Below are 23846 nucleotides of genomic sequence, written 5' to 3' on the forward strand. Positions count from 1 at the left end.
CACAACCAATATCAAGGAGGTTACTGCCTATGTTTTCTTCTAGGAATTTTATGTTTTCAGGTCTAACATTAACGTCTTTAATCCATTTCGTGTTTATTTTCATAAATGGTGCAAGGCAGTGGTCCAGTTTTATTCTTGCACAGGTAGTGGCATACCATTTTTTTTTTTTAGCACCATTTGTTGAAGAGACCATTCTTTATTCATTGTACATTCCTGACCCCTTTGTCATAAATTAATTGACCATACATGCATATGCATGAGTTTATTTCTGGGCTCTCTATTATATTCCAGAGATCTATGTGTCTATTTTTATGCCAATACATATTATTTCAATTACTGTGGCTTTATATTATAGTTTGAAATCACAAAGCCTGATACTTCTGGATTTGTTCTTCTCAAGATTGTCTTGGTTCTTCAGAGTCTTTTGAGGTTCCATATAAATTTTGTAATTATTTGTTTAAGTTCTGTGAATAATGCCATTAGAATTTGATAGAGATTGCATTGAATCTGTATTGCTTCAGGTAGTATGGATAATTTTACAATATTAATTCTTCCAATCCATTATCATGGAATATCCTTCCACTTATTTATGTCTTCTTCAATTTCTTTCACCAATGTCTTATAGTTGTACCTCAGGGTATAGGTCTTTCACCTCCTTGGTTAAATTTATTCCTAGGTATTTTGTTCCTTTTGATGCAGTTGTATATGGAATTGTATTCTTGATTTCTGTTGGTTATAGTTCAATATTAGTGTATGGAAGTGTAACAGATTTTTGTATATTAATTTTGTATCCTGCAGCTTTACCAAATTCATTTATTAGCTCTAACCATTTTTAGTGGAGTCTTTAGGGTTATCTAAATATAGTACCATGTCATCCACAACAAGTAACAAATACTTCTCCTTTCCAGTTTGGATGAATTTCTTTCTTTCTTTCTTTCTTTCTTTCTTTCTTTCTTTCTTTCTTTCTTTCTTTCTTTCTCTCTGCCTAATTGCTGTGGTAGGACTTCCAATACTATGTGGAGTAAAAGTGAGGATGGGATGCCTGGCTGGCTCAGTCAGTAGAGCGTGTGACTCTTGAGAGGTTGGGAGTTCAAGCCCCATGTTAGGTATCAAGATTACTTACAAATAAAATCTTTTTTTTTTTTTTTTAAGTGAAGATACTGGGCATTGCTATTTTATTTCTGATCTCCAGATGTTGAACCATCCTTGCATCATTAGAATAAATCCCACTTTGATCATGGTGTATGATCTTTAAAAAAATTTTTTTTAATGTTTATTTTTGAGAGAGACAGAGCATGAGCAGGGGAGGGGCAGAGAGAGAGGGAGACACAGAATCTGAAGCAGGCTCCAGGCTCCGAGCTGTCAGCACAGAGCCCGATGTGGAGCTTGCACTCATGAATCTTGAGATCATGACCTGAGATGAAGTTGGACGCTTAACCAACTGAGCATCCAGGTGCCCCATGGTGTATGATCTTTTTAATGTGTTCTTGGATTCCATTTGCTAACATTTTGTTGAAGATTTTTGTATATATTTTTAATATCCCAGTACAAGGATCTTGGCCTATAATTTTCTTTTTTTGTATGATGTCTTTGTCTGGTTTTGGTGTCAGTATAATGCTGGCTTCAGAGAAAGTGTTTGGAAGGCATTCCCTCCTCTTCAATTTTGTGGAGAAGTTTGAAAAAGATAAGTATTAAATCTTCCTGAGTGTTTGGTAGAATTCACCAGAAAGCCATCTGATCCTGGACTTTTGTATGTTGGGAGGTTTCTGATTACTCATTCAATCTCTTTATTTGATCTATTCAGAATCTATTTTTTCATGAGTCAGTCTTGGAAGATTGTATATTTCCAGGTATTTACTCATGTCTTCTAGGTTGTCCAGTTTGTGGGCATAGAATTGTTTATCATAGACTCATAATCCTTTTTGTGTCTGTGGTACCATTTGTTGTTTCACTTGTCTTATTTCTGATTTTATTTAATTGAGCCTTCTCATTTTCTTGGTGAGTCTAGCTAAACGTTTGTTAATTTTGTCTATCTTTTCAAAGAAACAGCTCTTAGTTTTGTTGACCTTTTCTATTTGTTTTTTTAGTCTCTATTTCATTTATTTCTGCTCTGATTTTTATTATTTTCCTTCTACTAACTGTGAGTTTTGTTTGTTCTTTTTATAGTTCCTTTGGTTGTAAAGTTACATTGTTTATTTGAGATTTTTCTTATTTCTTGACTTAGGCTTGTACTGGTATGAACTTCCCTTTTATATCCTCCTTTGTTACATCCTTAGGTTTTGGTATGCCATATTTCTGCTTTCATTTGTCTCTAGATATTTTCTGATTTCTCTTTGATTTCTTTGATGACCTGTTGGTTGTTCAGTAGCATGCTGTTTCGTTTTCACATTTTTGTAGCTTTTCCAGTTTTTCTAGTTTTATACCATTGTGGTTGGAAAATATACTTGATATGACTTCATTCTTCTTGAGATTTGTTTTGTGGCCTAATGTGATCTATACTGGAGAATGTTCCATCTGCTCTTCAGAGAGATTTGTATTCTTCTGTTTTCAGATAGAATGTTCTGTGTATGTCTATTAATAAAGTCCATCTAGTCTAATGTGTCATTTAAGGCTGATGTTTTCTTATTGATTTTCTGTCTGGGTGATCTATCCAATTGATATAAGTGGGGTGTTAAACTCCCCCACTCTTATTGTGTTGCTGTCAATTTCTCCCTTTAGGTCCATTAATCTTTGCTTTATATATTTTATTGCCTCTATGTTGGGTATGTGTATATTTATAAATGTTAAGCATTCTTGCTGGATTGACTCCTTTATCATTATGCAATGTCTTTCTTTATATTTTATTTTAGTTTTTGTTTTTAAAACCTTTTCATTTGATATAAATGTAGCTACATCAGCTTTTTAAAAATTTCAATTTGTTTGCCTATCTTTTTCCATCCCTTCACTTTCAGTCTGTGTGTATACTTCTGAAGTGAGTCCCTTGTAGGCAACATAGAGAGGCATCTTGTTTTTTATCCATTTAGCCACAGTGCATGTCTTTTGATTGGAGAATTTAATCTGTTTACATTTAAAGTAATTATTGATAGGTATAACTTGTTGCCGTTTTGTTAATTGTGCTCGGGCCATTTTTGTAGTTCTTCTCCATTCCTTTTCTCTTCTCTTTCTCTTTTCCATTGTGGTTTGATGGCTTTCTTTAGTATTATGTTTTGTCTTCCAGCTTGCTGATTAGTTCTGCTTTATTCAGTCTACTTTTGAACCTGTAGTATATTTTTTAGTTCAATTATTATGCTCTTCAGCTCTGTGACTTCTGTTTGGTACTTTTTAATATTTTATATCTACTTGTTGAAGTTCTGTGTTCATCTGTTCTTCTCCCAAGTTTGGCGAGCATCTTTATGACCATTACTTGAACTTTATCAGGTAGATTACTTATCTTCACTTCACTAAGGTCTTTTTCTGAGGCTTTGTCTTGATCTTTCTTTTGGAATGCATTCCTCTGTCTCTTCACTTTGACTGATTCTCTGTGCTTGTTTCTATAAGGTGGAACAGTTACCTCTCCCAATCTTGAAGGAGTGGCCTTGTGTAGAAGGTGAGCCACTGGGCCCAGAAATGCAATCCCCTCTGGCCACCAGAGCCAGGGCTCAAGCGGCATTCCCTGTGTAAGTTGCACATGGCTGCTGATGGTTATGGCTGGGCCAGGGCTGTAGCATTGGGTATGTGGGGTGCCTGGCTGGCTGGCTGCCTGTGGTATGGCTGTGGTGTGTGCGGGGGGAGGGTGTGCTCATGCGTACCAGCAGGTTAGAGGGAGATTGCCAAAGTGGCACCTGCCAGTGCTGACATTAACAAGGTAGAATGAGATCCAAGAGTGGTGCCTGCCAGAACTTCCATCCCCAGAGACAGTTCCATTGGTTTTCCAGCTCTCCAGCACTTGCTTTAAGATTGGTAAGTAGATCTCCTTCATATGTGATATAGGTGCTTTTCTAACTGTGCTAGGTCCTGGGGTGAGAGAGTTTGCAGGTGTGAGTCCTTTAAGGGCAGGTTCTCTGTTTCCTATGGTTCTCTTGGGCATAATCCCCATTGGTTTTAGATTTGGGGGGCTCATCTTTCTGATGCAGGACCCAAGAGTTGGGATGCCTGATGTGGAGACATGAATCTCTTGGTCCTCAAGGAAAAGTTTCATGTTGTTGAGGTCCCTGCTGATTGTGGGTTGCTGGGCCTGAGGTGGGATTTTGGCAGGAGCACATCTCTGCCTCTTCTACCTATCTTGATGTGGCTCTTTTATCTTTTGTTGTGGAGGCATTGTTCATCGAGTTTTCAGAACTTCTTCAGAGAAAATTATTCAATATGTAGCTGTAGATTTGTTATGTCTATGGGAGAAGATGACTTCAGGATCTTCCTAGGTTGCCATCTTGAACCTGAGTTCTCTTTATGAGTCCTTTTCTTTCTTTCTTCCTTCGTTTCTTTCTTTCTTTCTTTCTTTCTTTCTTTCTTTCTTTCTTTCTTTCTCTTTCCTTTCTTTCTTTCCCTTTCCTTTCTTTCTTTCTTTCTTTCCTTCTTTTCTTCCCTTTTTCTTTCTTAGCATCCTGATTTTTCCAAGGAGTTTATTTGGGCAAACTTGGGGACAGGGAGGCTCTGCATCTGCAAGAAAGTTTTGGGTCTCTTGGTGGTTAAGCATGGCTTGTGCTGCTGATGTAGGACCTGGTGAGGCAGTGGGAATTTGATCTTGAAGTCATGCAACTGCTTGACTGCCACTCAGCGGCACTTGCTGGCTGCAGTCTCCTACACCTTCATGATCTTGGATTGAATGTGCCCAGGCACTTGTGCTGGGTGCCCATGTCTCAGTAGCACTGGGTGACAAAACCTGCAGTGGGGAGGTTCCAGGACTTCCAGTACATGTTGTAGGTGCTGCTGCAGGAGTCCTAGCACAGCTAGATGCTGCAGTTCTTCACCTTCCAGGGAGGTTTCTCAAACACCTGTCCACAGTAGACCATTTCCTCTGAAGACTTACTCATCTTCTTTAGCTAAGAGACAAAAGCAGAAGCAGAACTTGGTGATAATAGGATTAGGTAGAAAGGTTCACATGCAATAGAGGGGCAGAGTGCAGCATTTGGAGGTGGGCAGGCAGCGCAAGGCACTCTCACAGTGTGCCCAAGCCCTTCGTGGCGCACTCTCCACACTTGCCACCATTCAAGAAAGGGATCCCTTTACTTTCAGTGAAATATTTTCTGGTAAGCAGACAGGCAACTTGGAAAGCAATGGATCCAATCCTTAAGTACCCAATATGTGGTAGCCAACCCGAATGAGGAAAAGGTAAGAATTTGACCTTGTATGAATAATACTGTGCAGTGCATCTTGTGATATATGCTTTTATGTTAAAATGCTTAAAATTGGTTTAATCTGTACAGTCAGGAGATGTGCTCTTTGTTTTCCTGTTGACTACATGCCTTTGGTATAACTTGCAAGTTAGGGAAAGAAGATGACAATTCTAGTTTCAGTTAGAGGGGTTGTAAATGAATGTAGAACTCTCTCTGGGGCAGAGTTATTTCTTAGTATGCTCTGAACTTTGACAATGTAAAATGACTATTATTTTGATTTTTTACTCCTTACATAACCATACTGTTTGCACATCAACAGATAAGAGTACATGGGTGCTTCCATTTCAGGCCAGTCCTAACTATGTTTTTAACATTCTAGAAGGGCTGTATTTGTAATTTGGTGAGTCCTTCAGTGCAAGCCATAAAATGTTATTGATACAGTTGTCTAGTGTTTAGACACTAATTTAAAGGTAATTTAAATTTGTAATTTAAAGGTCCATTTTATCAACATGCATACATATTATTTTTATTTTTTAAAGTTGATTTATTTATTTTGAGAGAGTGTGGGGGGGAGGGGCAGAAAGAGGGAAAGAAAGAAAATCCCACGCAGGCAGCCACAGGGCTCAAACTCACAAACTGTGACATCAGAACCTGAGCTGAAATTAAGAGTCGAATGCTTAACTGACTGAGCCGCCCAGGCACCCCCAAGATGGGCACATTTTAGAGGTAATACTTCCATAGTGTTTTTAGCTTTCATAACTTACTCTTTTTAATCTTTCACAGCATATTATGATGTATTTGTTGCATATTAGTTTCATTCTTGATAGATGAGACAACCAAAGTCATGGACTACTGAAATGAATCGCAAGGCCACAGTCTTTAGTTAATCCCAAGGAAGGGCTGCTCTCCAGATTCCCAGGTGAATCCTTCCACAGCCTTTCGGAAAAAGAGGTAGGATGTAGAGTTTCAGTTATTCGTTCTCCAGCTCAATGCTTTTTTCTTGAGTTGTGTAAATTAAGAGCATCTTCAGGTAGAGGGTAACCGACAAGCTTTGCTAGGAAGGGGCACCGTAAGTCTTGTCCAGCTATGCTTCCTGGGCATGTCACCATAATAATTACTAATAGACACCGGTCAACTCAATGACTGAGTGAATAAAGGAGTGGGAGTAACGGCTCCTAACAGGAGTTTGCCAGCGGCAACTGGAGCTCTCTGCAAAGCCCAGGAATGGTGGGCCTGTCTGTATCTGACCCATGAACTGACACAACCTGTGAGCACACCACTGTCGAACTGGTTCTCTTGGCCTGGCTTTGCTCTGCCCACTTCACTCATTCTCCTCAGGCCAACTTGAGACTGAGTCTCGTGCAGAGACTACCAGCTTCGATCTGTTCTTCGTCAGAAGAGGTTAGGAGATGTGCCTTGTGTTCAGATGGAGCGAGCGAGCGGAAGGGGACTAAATACCTCCAGTGGACACGGGTTGGGTGTCCTAGCAAAGATGTTATGGGAATTAGCATTAGTGTTGAATTTATGCAGGACTTTCACACCCTCACATTCGGCATGCTATCCCCAAAGAACTGCCATGACTAAATGCTGCGACCTGGCATTAACAAATGGTGCATTAAATAACCGTATGCAGCGCATTGCTCTGCAGGCTGGCAGCATACTGTCGAGGTGACGCTTCCTTGTTCTGTGCTATGCCTTCTCGAGGAGGGCCACAGGGACAAATTTCTCTATGGTCTCAGAACCAGGAATAATTGCGTCCTGCCGAGCAAATGGCATATTCTTTGTGTTAGGGACATTCCGATCCATGCAGTGAATCATATTTCCCTCTTCATGTGGCCTGTCTGAAAGCTCCAGTTCAAATTTATAGATACTGCTGGCAAGTACGTAAGACTTCCTTGCAATAATATTGTCTTTTAATTTCATTGTAGTTTCCCTTAGACTCATTTTATTCGTCAATTTTAAATTTAGTTTATCTTATTATCACATGTGTTTTGTGTTGTTTTTGTTTGTTTGATAAATCATCTTAAATCCTTTTGGGAAAAAAATAAAAAGAAATACCAGTATATTCATGCAACACTTTTACTTTACATTTTAAAAAAATGTTTATTTTGAGAGGAGGGGAGGGGCAGAGAGAGGGGGACAGAGGATCTGGGCTTGGCGGGGTGGGGGCTCTGCACTGACAGCAGAGAGCCCAAAGCAAGGCTTGAACTCAGGAGCCGTGAGATCACCCCTGGGCCAAAGTCAGCCGCTTAACCAACTGAACCACCCAGGCATCCTTCAACACCTTTACTTTAGTTTTTTTTCAATTCCCCAGGCCTTCATTTTATACCTTTTCTTCTGTAATCTATTCAGAAGAAGAAAATTCGCCACTGTCTAGTGTTATAATCCTTTCTGGGTTAGTTGTGGGTTTTTTTTGTTTGTTTTCTAGTTTTTGTTTGTTTGTTTTGTTTTTTAAAAGGAATTTGACCATTATATTAAAAGTAAGGTGTTGATAGCTGAGCCCTACAGCTGCTACTTTCTAGCCATGTGAATTTAACTAAATTACTTAATCTTTCTTACTTATAAGAAGAGTAACACTATTTTTTTTTGTGAAGGTTGTGAGGATTATATGAAATACTGTATGTACAATACATAGTACTGTATTTGACACATAGTAGGCTTTTTGTTTAAAGTCTTCAAGTGGAGGAGTGCCTGGATGGCTCAGTTGGTTAAGTGTGACTCTTGATTTCGGCTCAGGTCATGACCTTCCCGTTTCGTGAATTTGAGCCCAGGTCTGGTCCGGGTCCACGCTGACAATGCGGATCCTGTTTGGGATTCTTTCTCCTCCCCCTCTCTCTGCCTCTCTCTCTGCCCCTCCCCCATGTGCATCCATGCACGTGCTCTCTCTCTCAAAATAAATATATAAACTTAAAAAAAGATTAAAAAAAATAAAAGTAAAAGTCTTTTAAGTGGAAAATGCACTGGACTTGCAGTAAAGTCTCTCTTTTTCTGCTCGTTAGCTTATGAACTTGGGCAAATCATTTTACTTCTTTAGGCCATATTTTTCTTCTATGTAGTTTCATGGCACGACCTATCAGTGTCCTTAGGATTCTAGCTTTGCTATTCTTGGATACTTAGGCTTGTCCTGAGTAAGATGTGAGAGTGGGTCCTCACTCTGTTTACACTAGGAATAGCGTGAATCTATTCACCTGGGCATAGAGAGGTCTAGGGGAAGAGGATCCAGATCTGAAGCAGGGAAATGAAAAGGCCCATTGTGTTGGCCATGATGTTCTTCACTGATGTTGATTATGGTAATTTGCAAAGGTAGTAGCGTCTCCTGGAATACCCTGAATTGCTAGTGATTATAGTCCTGAATTCAAGTGGATTTCAAAAGACTTGCCATTATGGATGCTGTTCTCTGTAGTGAATGGTTTATAACGGGCTGCTTGGTGAATACTTGGAGTGGTAGCTGTGGGACAAAGGGAGCTGCTGCTGCTGGTCAATGACCTTGTTCACCATTGACCACATTTGGTTCAGTCGTGGAGTCAATCAGAACAAGTGTCTGTGTCCAAGACATGGTTTCTATTCAGGAACTATTGGGCAATAGGAGACCCCCAAAGCAGGAGGAAGCTCACTTATCAAGAAGATAAATAAGGGTTTATAATGGATGATGCAGATGAAGAATCTACACTGAAATTCACACTCGTAGCAATTCATCAACATGCAGGGGTAGCTTTGTGGTTAAGGGCACAGCCTTTTTTAGTGTGTGGTTTCAGCCAAGTTATTTAATCTCTCAAAGCCTCAGTTTCCTCATATCTTAGAGGGATAGTGACACCTCATATAGTTGTTCCAAGGAGATAATGTAAATGCTGAGATATGTTAGTTATTATATTATTATTAAAACTATTATTATTAAAACTATTAGTGTTATTATAAACTGCAAATTCACAGTGGGCTTTAAGGTTCTGCCCTAATCTAATAAACTGTACAGACTATAAGAATGAATGTTAACAACAAACCATTAGATGATCAAATGATTGGAGAAGAGTACATAGCAGAGAAAAAAAAATCTAATAAATTTTTGAGTCAGTGCATCATGCCCATTAACTTTCTTCCTACCATTTATTCCTGGGAACTCACTTTCAAAAGGTAGCCATCTACCTTTGCTTTTGATTGATTTCATTCTTTTTACATGGAGGTGGGATTATAAATTAAAGACACTAGTTTCTATTAACTTCCTTTATTACTCTGTAATTCCTTTTGCCTACTTATTGTGAAGTTTCTGTCTCCTGCCTTTCTGTGGGATGAATATAAATTTGCTCACCCTGTTCAAAGAGAAAGCATTATGACCCTGAATCCTAAAAAGTCTTTATTTTATCATATAATTTTTTTAAAGATGATTAAAAAGAAATGGGTACCTGGGTCACTAAGTCAGTTAAGTATCCAACTCTTGATTTCAGCCCAGGTCATGATCCCAGGGTTGTGGGATTGAGCATCTCATTGGGCTCTGCACTAAGTGTGGAGCCTGCTTGGGATTCTCTCTCTCTCTCTCTCTCTCTCTCTCTCTCTCTCTCTCTCTCTCCCCTTCTTCCCTGCTCTCTCTCTGTGTCTGAAAAAATAATAAAGTAAATTAATAAGTAATGGTAAAAAGTTAACCAGAGTAAAATGTAAAACAAACAAACAAAAAACCCAGGAGAAAGTGAGTGTTAAGATATTGTGAAATTATTGTTACAAAAACAGAGAAACCACTAAAAATTAGTCTGGTTTAGGTTCGAGTATTTTTGTCTGAATGGACTTCAGCTTTTGCTTGGTCCACTGAAATTCATTGAATTCAGTTAAAATTTGAGATTTCAAATGGTAACAATGTGTAGTAACAGAACACAGCACCTGGGAGTGGTGGTTTTCTTGTGTTTCACTCTTTGAATCTTTCAGAAGAGAAGTGAAATTCTATAATCCAAATTTCATTGATTTATTTAGTTTTGACATGCATTTTCATGTGCAGTTTCTCTTATATCATGTCATATGTAAGTCCATTTGGATTTGAAAACTTTATAGATAATCTTGCAGTCAGTATATTCATAGAAAAGAAATTAAGACTAAAATCCAAGATCTTGGCTGCCTAACACCTAAAAATAAGGATATCCTTAATTCAGTTTTTAAAAGATGTTCTGTAATCATTCGTTTATTATTGAATTAATGCACTAGTTTTTTTTTTCAAGCAGTTTTACTACATTATTTTATTTAAACATTTTTTTAACTGTGGTAAAAAAATAACATGAGATTTGCCCTCTTAACCATTTTGAGTTAACTGCAGTTCTGCAGTGGTAAGTAGATTCACATTGTTATGCAATAGAACTCCAGAACTTTCTCATCTTGCAAAACTGAAACTCTACACTCATTAAACAAGAACTCCCCATTTTCTCCTCCCCCAAGCTCCTGCTCCATTCAGTTTCTAGGTGAAGTATGTATATGTTTTGTGATTACAGTTTGATGAGGCCAGAGGTCATTCAGGTGGATTGCAAACTGTAGGGCACTGTGCTCTTACTTGAAAGTAGGAAACAAAGGTTCATAGTTAGCATTTTTATTAGTTGAACTATAGGATACTACTTAATGGCACATATGAAGTACTTGAAAAGCAGGCATCACACATAATTTTTTTAAAGTTTATTTTAGAGAGAGAGAGAGGCAGAGAGAGAGGAAGAGAGGAAGAGAGAGAGAATCCTAAGCAGGTTCTGCACTGGCACGTTGTTCAGTGCAGAGCCCAATGTGGGGCTAGGTCTCATAACCCTGAGATCATGACCTGAGCTGAAATCAAGAGTTGGACGCTTAACCAGTGGAGTCCCATCACTCACCCAGGCGCCCCATCACTCATGAATTTGAGTAGTAAAGTTGAAAATCAGAATCAAAACCAAAACTGGAATAAGGCAGAAAACCTCGATAATGAAGGAGGGTAACTTTTGAAATATAAAAATAATTGAGAAGTTGCGAAATTATTTTCTGTTGAGATTTTTAGAAAGGCAAATATTCATTTGAATATTGTGGTTTTGTGGAGGTACTATCAGCATGCGAAGGGATATGTTAATAGGTCCTGAGCTAGCCCTCTTTCCTGGACTTTTCAAAGCTATGCTTAAGGAGTCTGATGTGGCCACAGTATAAGGCAAAATCTAGAAGGAGGAAATGTTGGAATGTGGGTAGTGATATCTTAGAGCTCTAATTTGCTTGACTGAAAGCAATTTTTAAATACTCAAAGTCCGGGTTGGGAAACGAATATGATGGAAGAGGTTTAAGTGCCAGAGAGAGTGAGGCCCCAACACCCTGGTGCAATTCTCCATAGTGATGAGATGTCATCTTATTGGCTACCTACTAGCATCGTCTTCATAGCCTCCATGCTCTAAAATGATGGGCAAAATATGGGAAGTTAATGATACTGATGATGATGATGATAATGATGGTGATGATAGCATTGGTGCGATCCTGAGAATAGCGGTCACCCAAACTCATGGATGCTCTATTCTTACCTAAGGTATCTTGCCTGATACGTCCCAGATTTTGGGAACCCAGTGTTTGATGACGCTCCTTAAGCCTCTCCAGGATTAAATTTATAGATCTCATGACTCACAGTTGTTTAAAACTTGGTTCTAGTGTGTTTCAGGTACATTTTACATTAAACAGGTTTTTATGTGTCAATCTGGGAACTTAATTATCATTTATAAACTTGTTTCCTTGCTAAAAATGTATTTTGAGTCCAAAACAAATAAATTAAAATTTTTAAGGAAACGACCCTTTTTAAGTAGGAAATTGTTTCAATTTGTTCTTGTAATTCTATATCAGCATTTAATAAAATATTTTAATTTGGTTTTGGAATGAAAGCTATAGCTTAATTTTAATAATGGAGGAGAACAGTAGGGTAGCTAAAAAATGAACAGTATTACATATATTAAGCTCTTGATACATACTGGTTGAATTAATTAAATACAAAGTCATTTGTATTTAGTTATTTGACTTTGAAATGCAGGATAAGAGTTTTTAAACTTCAATGGAATTTTATAATGATACTTTTCTTATTTTTATATTAACATGAATTTTCACATTTCTGAACTCACATGTTTTGCCTACTCTGGCCTTATTCTGTGTAGTGGGGAGAGTTAACCTAAAATTATAAGTATGCTTCAAGCAGTCTACAGATCCAAGCATAGATCATCAAATATAAATGATGTTAATACTACTTAGGTAGTAATAGCTACAGGAAAATGTGATAGAGAGGAATAAGTGTTTATAGTGAGTCACTTAACCAGACCTTGGTTGCCAATATGCTGTTGAGATTTTTTTTTAAGGTTCTTCCTATGGCTGAATGTATAGACATAACCCCACTATTAATTATAACATACTGGCGGGGCACCTGGGGGGTTCGGTCAGTTATGTGTTTGACTCTTGATTTTGGCTCAGGTCACAGTTTGCAAGACTGAGCCCTGCATCACATAGACAGTGTGCAACTTGCTTGGGGTTCTCTTTCTCCCTCTCTCTATCCCTTTCCCACACTTGTGCTCTCCCTCCCTCTCTCTCTCTCTGTCTCTCTCAAAATAAATAAACTTAAAAAAAAGACTAAATATTTTGGTATATGAAATAAAACTATATGTTACGTCTCCTACCTCGTTTCTTGGTTTAAGTGATCAGCTGATGTGGTCTGTAGGCCTGGGCTTTTTCCTTTCTCAAAGTCCCATTTGATTTTCTCTCTCTCTCTCACAGTTGCTAGAAACAGGCTTCCTGGTTGGATGAAGACCATTTTTAAGGCAAGTACATGTGCATGGCTACACTCCTCTATTAGGACCTACACCAGAGTTAATACAGTGAGCACACTCTTTCACCCAAACGGTCATATATCCCTTGGGGACATTAAACAGTGTGGAAAGGGTCCAGGGAACACTACAAATGGCACCAGATTAGAACCCTAGAGACCTTGTGGATAGGTTTAAGGAAATGATAATAATTTCATCAATATTTACAAATAATTAAATGTTTTCCATGTGCCAGGTGCTATATGCATCATCTTGTTCAGTCCTCACAAAACCTTGTAAGGTAAATCTTCTGATTAATCCATTTTAAGATAAAAATAACCAGCAAAGAAACTCAGAGGTTTAGAGAAGTTAAATCATATTCCTCAAGCTAATGCAGAAAGGAGAATAGACCCAGAGTTCACCTGAAGATTGTCAGACCCCAACACATATATGTCAGTTATTCTGCTGGTGTTTGCTACCGTGGTGGTGGTGGTGGGGGGGGTTGAGAAGCAAGGTTACTGTTCTTTGGGTGAACGTTTTGCCCAGTTATTGCCAATTAATTAGGTGTGAAGTTCTTTGCGTTTTCTCACTTGTTCTGTTTTCTTCTTTTTCACCTCTGGTCGTTTTCTCCCCACTTCCCATGTCACTTCCAAGTTGGTAGTGGAGGTCATGATTCCTGTCCATTCTCTCCTCTCACCACAGAACCTGGATTCATCTGGGCAAAGGAGCCAAAAACATGGTAGTCAGTCAGTTTCTCTTTCTACGTGCTTTAGCCTAGTTCTCAGGGTGAATTTAGATGAGGCATACTCGAGGATATCCATGAGTAATAACTATAAGCTTTGTCATAGATAACTGTATCGGGTGTGTTTAAATGTACAACTCTGTTTTTCTATTATTATGTGATATTTCACGTTGACTTGTCAAACTGAAAAATACCCATATTGATTTTGCAGAAAGCTTCACATGTGAGATAAATGCACTCAGAGACTCCTCACAAGTAGCTCTTTGGAGCTTCAGATGTGAAATGGATCATTCCTCAATCTGTAATAGACCCTTCTGTGAAGCTCTTCAATCAAACCTGAGAATTCAAGGTGAAATGGAGGGGAGACCGGGAAACCCCTACAGGGGGATTTGAGCAAACTTGCTGAGAAAGGAACCCGGCGGTGTTCGCTGCCTCTTTTTTTTTTCAGTTTTTTTTCTTGAGAGTGGGAAGGCTGTCAATCAATTTGTGACCTTACCCACTGCTTGTGTGCAATACCTGGGCACAAGGAGACAAGCTGTGGAGGTGCTTGGATAGGTGCTGTCACATGCACCTTTGATTTCTTTCCACCTGTCCTTTTTCTCTGACGGTATTCAGATTATTTTTAAAGTGGCTATTTGATACAGATTTATTACACAGTTTCTCTTTCCCCCAAATTATTTATATCATTATATTTGAGAGGGTGAAAATTTTCTTGTGAGAACAGCATTCGTAATCTTTTTAAAAAAGTTAGTGATGTATAATAACCAGTTTAGTTGGAAAGAATTGTCATAGTTTGTGAAGCAGTAGTCCTGGTAAGTGCATCTTATTTAGGAATCACGTTTGCAGATCATGTAATGACTTTTAATTAGTTTCTTGCCAGTAAAGCAATAAGACAAGAGTCACCCCTAGTAAGGAAAACAGCATCTTCTGAAATGAGTTTTTGTGCCACATTTAAAAAAATGTATTTGGGGGCACATTTTCAGTTGGACATTTCTAGGTTAATTAAAAAAAAAAAAAAACAACCCTGAAGAATTTTCAATGGGGAGCAGGGAGTCCTGACACCAAACTTAGAAAAACTATGCTTTGGAATTTATGTTCAAATACAGAATATGTTTGATAACAGTTTCTGATGCTCAAGCTGCTAGGAAATGATTGCTATCCCCTCACTGTATCAGAGTTTTCCTAAGCCATCGAGACGGTGTTGTTTGTAAAGCTCGCATATTAGTATAATCTTAAGAGCATATTAATTGCCCGGGAGGTTTATGTATTTGTTCTGCACATGTGATTAAAGATCACGGCAGCTTATACAGCATAATTTTAGAGATGGAGAAAACGACTATTGTAATACTTGCTACTCTCAGTTTCCTCTACAGCAATGCCCTTACACCTTTCTTTTTCAGGCGTTTTGTAGCATCCTAAACAGAAGGATATTGAAGGGAGCTGATTCTGCTTTGATCCTTGTGCTTGTTGTCAAAGCGCTTGGGATTGAAGAGACTGTTGGCTACAATTGACTGTGACAATTAGGAGATGATCAGAGCCCTAGAGTGGAGCACTTAAAGGGTAATTTACATGTCAGTTTGTCGAATAAAAAAAAAAAAGATATTCAGCTAAGATTTTTTTTTTTCCCCTCAGAGCCTTGTAAACTGCAATTTGTGCTCTGGTAAGAAAAACCTGGCAGAGGAGTTAGGATAGCCATTACCATTTGAAAAGAAGCAATCATAAGGCCGCTGCTGAGCCCTTTGTCCACTAAAAATGCTGATTTGCAGGCAGTGAGTGAAAAAGTGGAACCATCACTAAATAAAACCTTGAGCTAGGTAACTACCCCCATGGCTTTTGGGGGCTTTTATTGTTGGTTAAAGGTGTTTTTAAAAAACGTATCTTAAATCCTATACTTATGATCATTATAACATTGTTATTGGTCATGAATGTCCTTTCCTAAAAAAATAACATAAAGGATACATTGAGGAAGTGGTAGGTGGAACACAGGCCAATAGTGAATTGAAAGGCTGATGCTGGCTATCGGTTGTATCTGACTCTCACCCCTTTGTACAGCACCACGATTTTCCTCCAGTCAATCCTTTACACTCTATTTTCCCCCTGCCGTATCAGTGTGCTCCTAGATTTTCCCAGTTTTATTTATACTCCAATTTTAATGTGGGAACTGCATTTCTAACCATCACATAGCCTATTTGGGTGTACTTGGCTGAAGATACAATGTACTTTCACTTGTGATTTGCTATTTATGTGGTCATCTCTACACTTTTCTGTTAGGTAATCCATATGCACAAGTAAAAACAAAATAGCTAGAAAGTGAAAAGAGGATAATTGCCAGTAAATATGATGATAGCAATTACACATCACCCATTTAATTGTCAAATAGAATAAGAAAAATTAGTTATTTCAAAAATTTTTGAGTCTTCCCCCTTCCCTGGAAATCATTAATAAGAATAATAGTAATAATAATTAATGGTCACATGTAATTGCAAAAGTTTCATTTGGAAAGTTATCTAAAAAAGAAGTTAATGTGCTCGGGCGTCTGGGTGGCTCGGTTGAGCGTCTCTTGATCCAGGGTCATGATCAGGTCATGATCCCAGGGTCATGGGATCAAGTCCCACATTGGGGTCTGCACTGAGAGTGAAACCTACTTGAGATTCTCCGTCTTTCTCTCTCTCTCTCTCTCTCTCCCTCTGTCCCCTGCCCTGCTTCTGCTCTCTCTCTCTCTAAAAATTAAAAAAAAAGAATTTCTAAAAAAAAATTTAAAAAGAAGTTAATATATCAACACAACCATCCTGTGCAGGCTTTTTCAAATTTGGTGTGTATATTTAATTCAGAGATACACATTAACTTTCAATGGCAGATACATTTTATATCCCATTTTTTGGATACTTAGCTACGGTGAAGGGCGTTTGAAGAAAGGCAGCCAGTTAGAAATGAGTTTGTCTTTCTCCTGAAACATCAGGCTTTATTGCTGAGAGCTAACGGCACACATGGCCTTCAAAAGCCAAACTTTCCAACAGCCTACTGATGTTGGCTTCCCGTCCTTCATCTGGACACTCATGTCCAGTTTTAAGGCTACCCTGCCATTAAAGACACTCACGTCTCCAAATAAGAGGGGTTCATTTCTCTTCATTTAGATCTGAGACCTTAACAATTTTTTTTTCCCCCTAAGGGATGCCTTACAAAAGGACTGGCATTCTACTTGTGGAGGTTTCTGAAAATCACAAAAGTCAGTGTGGAACTGATTGAGAGAAGTCAGTAATTCATACACAGACACTGGCGCCTCCTCTGACTGCTTTACTGGAAGTCCCTGAGCTTCTTATCCAGTTGTTTTAACTCTACTTTTCCTTGTGTGCATGCCCCCCTTGCAAAGAAGAACACACAAGCAAGGAAAAACTAAGAATGAATAGGTTAGTAAGTGCAAAGAGGATAATGAGAGAGGGAGTCAGGGAAGGTTTGGGCTTCCTTTGCGCGTGTCTGAGGAATGCAGGCAATGGTAAATCTGTATCAAAAATCAGGCACAGCAGGAGGTGTTCGTCTCCCAGGTAATGGGTAAATGATGAGCAGATGAGCCGTCCTTGTATCGATTTAAGCATTTTGTTCCAGCCAGTCACAATTAACTTTGATTTGTTTTTACTTTCCTCTTATAGGTTTGCATTTAAAACGCTCTTGGAGCACTAATTGTATGAAATTCTGGTAGCTGCACATTCTCTTTTTGGAGAGGTAATGAGTGAATGAATGAAAAGGCAGGGATCATTTGCCATTCTAAGAGCGGGGATTGTCAGAATATTTCTACTTGACTGAAATTGTTTTGGAAGGTGAGCTGGAACAAGAATCTTGCAACTAAAATGAAGTGACTCTGCATGTGGTTTTGGGATGTTTCTCTTCTCTGCAGAGCTGTTCTGGGACTTGGAAGTTGACTTAGATTTTATTTATAAGGTGAATCCTGTGAAAACATTTTAAAGTACGCATCTTTGAGTCTTAACAAGTAGGCGGGAGTCTTTGGAAAGCTCATTTAGAATTATTTGAAAAGACTTTTCCTGTTACTATCACAGTGTTTTTTCAATATACAGATTGCCAGGTTGTGACAAAATAAATTATTGAAAGCTTTCAAAAGTTTTTAGAAATGTGCCCAAGGAAACAATATGCAAATTGTTAGAGTTAATTCACATGTCAATTTATTGAAATGTTGCTACTACTGAGGAGTCCAAGAACCTTTAGCACAACATTCCAGAACATTTACAGTCTTGTTTTAATGAGTAGCTCTTTCTTTGTACTTGTTTGTAGCAATAGAGTTGCCAGATAGAGCAAATAAAAATAAAGAATTCCTAGTTAAATTTGAATTTCTGATAAATAATGAATATTTTTTTTCAGATGAGTTGTGTCCCATGCAATGTTCCCATTTTATCAGGGAGCCCTAGGTGGCACTCTGATTGGATGGAAATTGAAACCATGCATTGAATGGACAATCTAATTATTTATAAACTATAAATTGTCACTTATAAATCATTTTACCTTTCACTGTCAGATTAGATAGGCCAACGAGCTTGCCCCTTTCAAATAGAAACCAAAAGGCTTTTTAACTCATTAATGCTGAGTTTAATTTTCTCCATCACGTTTCCTGCACAAGCTGTGACTCGTCATTTCAAGTATATAGTAATTTCTGCCTAATACAATGGAGACTTCAGAGGACGTGGCTGAGGAGTCTGGCTTACCCACATTGGTCAGGCTTTGACTGGAGTGTTTCCTGGTTACGGGGCTAGAGAATGGATGATGCAGTGAGAATATCTTATCTTTGACCAGCCACATCTTTCCTTTTGTGGCAATAGTATGACTACATAGGTAACCAAGTTTGGAATTCCTGTGACTCTGATCCTAGTAGCATCTTCTGGGAAAGGAAGGATTCTGTATCCTTGAACTGTTATTTTATTGTATTTAACTTGATTTGCTATAATCTGGTTGCCATGGAAGAAGTTAAGCTAGGGGTGCCTGGGTGGCTCAGTCAGTTAAGCATCCAACTCTTGGTTTTGGCTCAGGTCATGATCTCACGGTTCATGAGATGGAGCCCAGCATTGGGCTCTGTGCTGGAGCCTGCTTGAGTTGTCCCTCCCTCCCTCTCTCTCTGTCAAAATAAATATATAAACTTAAATTTTAGTGTTTATTTATTCTTGAGAGGGAGAGAGACAGAGAGTGAGCAGGGGAGGGGCAGAGAGAGACGGAGACACAGAATCGGAAGCAGGCTCCAGGCTATGAGCTGTCAGCACAGAGCCCGATGCCGGGCTTCAACCCACAAACCACGAGATCGTGACCTGAGCCGAAGTCGGATGCTTAACCGACTGAGCCACCCAGGCACCCCTAAATATGTAAACTTTTAAAACAAAATAGGAAAGAAGCTAAGCTAGAACTGAGAGAAAATCATATATCTGCTTTCTCTTTGAACCCAGCATTCAATTCTGTCACAGTTTGAGCTGTTATAACAAAGTATCATAGACTGTGTGGTTTATAAACAATAGACATTTATTTCTCACAGTTCTGGAGGCTGGAAGTTTCAGGTCAGAGTGTGGACACGCCAGGCCATAAGGAGAGCCCTCTTCCACATTTGCAGGTGTCCATCTCTGTGTGGCCTCAGGCAGTGAAGGGCAGGAACTCTGATCTCTTTAGTCCCTGATAAGGGCACTAATCTCACTGCAGAGCACTCCACCCTCATGACCTTACTGTCATGTTCCAGAGGTCCCACCTCCCCATACCATCACATTAAAGGTCAGGATTTCAACAAATGGATTTTGGGGGGATGAAGACATTCAGTCTGTAACAATTTTTCACTGTCTTGATGCTTTTCGTGGTCTGTCAGTAAGACTATTTGTGGGGCGCCTGGGTGGCTTGGTCAGTTAAGCGTCTGACTCTTGATTTTGGCTCAGGTCATGGTCTCATGGTTTGTGACATCGAGCCCCATGTTGGGCTCTGCACTGACAGTGTGGAGTCTGCTTGGGATTCTCTCTCTCTCTCTCTCTCTCTCTCTCTCTCTCTCTGCCCCTCTGTAGCTCACACTCTCTCTCTTTCTCAGAATAAATAAATAAAGTGTTTTTTTTTTTTTAAAGAAAGACTATTTGTGCAGAAAAGTTTGCAGTCCTGTGTCTCATCCTCTAAGCCCTCTTTGATTTCAGTTGTAGCTTCGGTGGATATTTCCTCCTAAGTGCAATCCTCCAGAACATTGTTGGAGTCTTCCTAATTTCTGCGTCAGAGCCTCTTCCAGAACTGCAGAAGCCTGCTCAATGCTTCTTCAAGTTTAGCATGGAAATGCGTGGGAGAGTTAACACCCTCAAGGGCAGCCCAAACTGGGGGTGGGGGGGCGAGACAGGAGCCTGGGGATACATGTTTCAGCCACCTACCTTTCAGACAAGGCAGTTCTGAGAAGCACTCGGCATGGTCCTCAGAGGTGCTTTCTTCAACAACAGGAATCTTAGGTTCCCTTATGGTACATTGTTTGGATTTTCCACCAACCCTACTTTATTCTCTCCATGCTCTCGAATTCCTTGTCACAGGCTCTGTTTCAGGGCAACCCCAGCTCAGACACCCCTGATGCTACCTCCTTCCCAGCACCATGGCCCTCTCCTTGCTCTGGGTCTAGATACTTTGCTTCCTTAGTTCCATTAAGGTTTCCTTTTCTTATTATTAGAGGAAGACAGTTCTGCCACTGTCCCTTCTATTAAAATGGAGTCATATTGCAATCACATCATGCATATTCACCTCACCCAAGGTCCATTACAATTAAAGTCACTTTTAATTGAACACACACCCCATGTGAGGGCATACACTAAGGGACCCATGAATATTGTTTCATTTAGTCCTTAGCACATCACCAAGAAAGAATCAGTATTTCTATTTCACAGATGAAGAAACTGAGGCTCAGAAAGACTAAGAGGTTTCTTTCTTTCTTTTTTTAATGTTTATTTTTGAGAGAGAGAGAGAGAGCACAAGCAGGGGAGGGGCAGAGAGAGAAGGAGACACAGAATCCAAAGCAGGCTCTAACTCACAATCCATGAGACTGTGACCTGAGCTGAAGTTGGACACACAACCGACTGAGCCACCCGGCTGCCCCAAGAGATTTCTTTCAAGACCACAAAGCTAATGGGTGGTAGAATAAGCATTAAGTTCTGACCTATCTTACTCCAAAGCCCATTTTTTAAATCATTGTCCTATAGAGCTCACCATATAACACTCTTAGAAATTAAAATTTTCTTGCCAAATACTAATAAGAGCAGCTAAACAGATGACTGGATAGGAGGGAGGGACAAGAATTGGCTTGTACCAAATAAGGCAAATTATTTTTAAAAAAGCTTCTGCTCTTTTGCTCAGGCCTGTGGTGCCAGCAAGGTGGGAAAGGGTAGTGGTCTTCATACTGCTGGGAAGCTGTGTCACCACCAGTGAGATTAGAAGTGGCATATGGTGAATGGTACAAGAAAGCTCATTTGGGCACAGCCCTGAAGGTGAAACCTTTTGGAGGTACTTCCCGTGCAAAGGGAATTATATTAGAAAATCGTACTGGAAAAACTAGGAGTTGAAGCCACACAGTCAAATTCTGCCATTAGAAAGTGTGTCGGGGTCCAGCTGATCAAGAACAGGAAAAAAAAAATCACAGTCCTTTTCTTGAATGATGGTCTCTTGAGTTTTATTGAGGAAAATAGTGAAGTTCTGGTTGCTAGATTTGGTCACAAAGGTCATGGTGTTGGTGACATTCCTGGAGTCTGCCTGAAGGTTGTTTCATTCATTCATTCATTCATTCATTCATTCATTTGAGAAATAGAACACAAGAGAGGGAGAGGAACAGAGGAAGAGAGGGAGTGAATCTTCAGCAGACTTCATGGTCAGCATGGAACCCTACGTGAGGCTCAATCCCATGACCCTGGGATCATGACTTGTCCTGAAATGAAGAGTCAGACACTCAACGATCTGAGCCACCAAGGCACCTGTAAGGTTGTTCAAATAGTCAATCTCTCTCTTTTGGCTGTATATGAAACAAGAAGGAAAGACCAAGATCTTAAATTTGGTTCATGAAATATGACAGTAATAAATATTCATATGCCAACAGAAAGCAAAAAAGCCTCCTTTATCAACTTATGACTGAACAATAATTTGGAGTATTGGTTTCTTCATGAGACCTGGAGCTCCACTACTTTCTATCTTTTCCGGCTCACAGTGCCTTACACATGGCAGGACTTGATGAGTATACACTGAATGAATTAATTGTGATATTATAGGATATAGTTTAAAGTGACTTCAGACAGCTCCAATTTTTAGTCATCTGCTTTACTAAACAATGGACTTTAACATCTTTTAAGATTTGTTACCTGAAAAAAGTAAAAGTTCCAACAGTGTCATATAATTTAAGACAGTGTCTAGAATAATGTAATAACATGGTTCTCAATGAAATATGGTGACTTCAGTTAATTTAAGACTATTGGAGGCAAAGGGAAGGGGAAAGATTTCATCTGATGTTACAATATGCACATGATTAGGAAGGTCTGGGTGTGCTACATTGCAAAGGTCAAGTGAGGCCTCTGTGGAGACAGGGAGAGGCTACTCAGAACAGCCTGGAGAAGATCTGTTCTCCACTTAGAAAAGAATGAAAGGGTTAGTAGCCTTTCTTTACAACTTAGCTTGGGGAAATGGTTCCTCTGCCTGACTGTCTCAATCTTCTCAAAGTTAACATGTTTCATAACTATTATAATTTTGACCTCCTTATGAACTGACTACATGTTGGGATCAATTCTATAAACCTATCATCTTTATCCCATCGCATCCATTGATGTAGAGGTGGGGGTTTAGTCATACAAATCTTCCCAACTTTTTAGTGGTAGAACATCACATTCTGTGACGGGATGCAACTATGTGACAGTTTCTAAAGACTTCATGAGGTTGTTTAGAACAATAAAAGAGATGTGTATGTGCAATTTCTATTCGTGCTTGTTGGTTACTGTTAGTTTCTTGTGGCAACTATAGTAACTGGTAGGCCCTCAAGTGTGAAAGCAGAAAGTACCACAATCTCAGGGCCATCATCACTGGTAGCATTAGCTACACCAAGAAAATAATATCAGACGTACTGGATCGTTCCATGGTTACTAATGGAAGCTATGTAACAAGAAAAAGTCGGTTTTGTCTATTGGATGGCAGACGATAAAAGAGGAGTCTAGTGTTCTGGCACTCAACATACTGGATGAAGCTACTTTCACACAGATTCCATAGAAACTAAAGGAACCTCTCAGTATGGGTATAAATGTCTAAAATTCTACTCGAAGGATTTTTTTTAAAGTAAGCTCTAGGTGCAAGGTGGGGCTTGAACTCATGACCCTGAGATCAAGTGTCGCATGCTCTACTTTCAGAGCCAGCCAGGAGCCCCCAAAGGATATTTTTTTAAGTTCTTCATACATGATAACGAAACTTCTCCTTGCCTACAGATTATTTTGACTGGCTGAATTTTAATGGATAACTTAAAATGTAAGTAACATAAAAGAATATGATTATTATATGTTTAGTTATATACCAGTTACTATGTCTAAATGCTAATTAAGATTAGGATATATGAATCAGTGCAGATAATATGTGAGTAAACATGAACTACACAACCGACCCAGTTTGAAAAATTAGACTCATCTACACCTTTACATAACTAATGCTAACCGTGGGAACAGACTCCATCCAGAATATTTCTAGACCAAATTTAGGACAGTCCAGGGCATCTTGTCTCAAAATGCCTAAAACCATATCTGACATTCAGTCTCCCTGTGTTTAAGTTGATCCTTGGTTAATAGCACCCAACCCACTTAAAGGTGTTGGATAAATACCATGGATGATACATATGTGAAATAAGCTATTCAGTATCATTATTAGGAAGACATCTGTGAATTTTAACTTTTACTGATGGAAAAGTTTTCTCTGTACCAATGCCTCCACGTTATTTGATTCAGAACTCTTTTTCATCCTTGGGGTTTAAAGGTCTGATGAACCCAAACCCTTTCCCAGCAAAAAGAAGCATATTTTCTT

At 39.1% G+C, this 23846-nt stretch overlaps 1 long non-coding RNA gene and 1 pseudogene across 2 annotated transcripts; one reads left to right on the forward strand and one right to left on the reverse strand.

Annotated features, from left to right (window-relative positions):
• Positions 1-4572: 4572 nt before the first annotated feature.
• Positions 4573-5301, reverse strand: LOC102956485 (annotated as a pseudogene).
• Positions 5302-14023: 8722 nt separating this feature from the next.
• On the forward strand, positions 14024-23276 carry LOC107180033. Of its 2 annotated transcripts, XR_006220704.1 has the most exons (4): positions 14024-14157; positions 15209-15368; positions 17456-17623; positions 23261-23276. It is a non-coding gene; the product is annotated as an uncharacterized LOC107180033 (long non-coding RNA). The 2 variants fall into 2 exon arrangements; XR_001510783.2 differs by lacking the exon at positions 23261-23276 and having other exon boundaries at positions 17456-18148.
• The last annotated feature ends 570 nt before the right edge of the window (positions 23277-23846 follow it).

Source organism: Panthera tigris, chromosome C1, assembly GCF_018350195.1.
Source record: "Panthera tigris isolate Pti1 chromosome C1, P.tigris_Pti1_mat1.1, whole genome shotgun sequence".
Lineage (NCBI taxonomy): Eukaryota > Metazoa > Chordata > Mammalia > Carnivora > Felidae > Panthera > Panthera tigris.